Source organism: Triticum dicoccoides, chromosome 6B (genome assembly GCF_002162155.2).
Source record: "Triticum dicoccoides isolate Atlit2015 ecotype Zavitan chromosome 6B, WEW_v2.0, whole genome shotgun sequence".
Classification (NCBI taxonomy): Eukaryota; Viridiplantae; Streptophyta; class Magnoliopsida; order Poales; family Poaceae; genus Triticum; species Triticum dicoccoides.
The window spans coordinates 184,830,234-184,831,645 of record NC_041391.1 but is presented as its reverse complement, the minus strand read 5'-3'; the positions used below and the strand labels follow the sequence as shown (position 1 = coordinate 184,831,645).

The window sequence follows — 1,412 nt, the reverse complement described above, 5'->3', positions numbered from 1 at the left end:
TCAAGATGATGCCCTAAAGAGGGGAACGACGTTGAAGACGACATCACCGCCCGACCCTGCAGCAAGATCTGGGCTTTCACCCGAAGAACTTGATCCGGGAGTATAGGCTGTGAAGAATCCCGACGATGACTCCAAGGAGGATAGCGACGCCCACGAGCGTTGTCGCCACCGGCCGGCCAACACCGGCCAGGCTTTCACCCGGTGCAGCCACTCCCACGCAGTAGGCCGAGGTCGACCCCGTACCTCCACTGGACTACGCACATCCCCCACCCAGCGAGCACGCCACCGCTGTGCAGGGCCATCAGCTAGCATCCTCGACGACGGGCCTGCAGAGACCAGGTCGGGTCCAGCACCCCGCATCCCACCGCGGATGGAGCCTCCCTGCTCCATCAAAGCGACAACCGAGCGCCACCACCAGCCGGCAGTGCCCCTCTCGGGCGCAGGCCAAGGCTGACAGGTACAGTTCATGGTCGGCCCGCCCGCAACTGCCGCAGCCGCAGCCTCAAACCTCTCCCACTACGCGCCGCAACCGGCCTCCGGCTTGGACAGGCCCAGATCTGGCCGGCCCGTCCGCAATCACGCATCGTCGCCTCCCCAAAACGAGCCCCAGCATTGCTCGCCGGCTCTGCAGCCATCCGATGCACTCTAGGCTATCAGCTAGCCACATCCGCCACACCGGCGCAAAGGACGCTCTCTACAGCAGCAGGCCGCGCGCGCAACCCGCACCTCTGCTCTGCCTCGCGCACCGCCGACTGCGCCAGATCCGCGCAGCCCCGAGCATCCCCACGCGCCCAAGCCAGATCCGCGTAGCCCTGCTCCTGTAGCGCGCCATGGCCCAAGCACCTTGCGAGCGCGCTCAACTCGCGCTCCTCCACGCACCTTGCCTCGCGGAGCTCTAGTCCCCGCCAGATCGGGACACCCGCGCGCCGCTTGATCATGTGCGGAAGTGGCCGACGGCCCCGCCGCCGCCTACACTGCACGGGCTTTGCCCTGCTGCGTACATTGGCGGCGGCGAGGGGAGCAACTTCGGTGGGTGGCCTCCCGGCGGCGGGCTGGATTTTGCTCTCCCGAGCCGCCCGCGGGAGCGGCGCGAGAGAGCTGCTCTCTCTTTGCGGATGGCTAGGAACTTTACTCTATTATTATTATCAGTGGACTGTGTGGACAGTGTTATAATTTGCAAGACTCTATGAGATCTTGTACAATGGAAGGTGCTTAGGGGAGGTGCTTAGAGAAATAAACCAGACTTTTTTTAAGCACCGGTGCCTATTTCTACAAGAGAAGTGCTTAGTTAAGCGTCTCTCCTGTAGAAAATAGGCAACGGTGCTTCAGAAAAACCCGGTTTATTTTTCTAAGCATCTTTCTAAGCACCTCCCATTGTACAAGGCCTGAGATTGTGCAAACAATCAGAGGTA

General features: G+C 61.8%; 1 pseudogene; it reads right to left on the bottom strand.

Moving 5' to 3' along the window:
* On the bottom strand, nt 1-832 carry LOC119321018 (annotated as a pseudogene).
* Between the last annotated feature and the right edge of the window lie 580 nt (nt 833-1,412).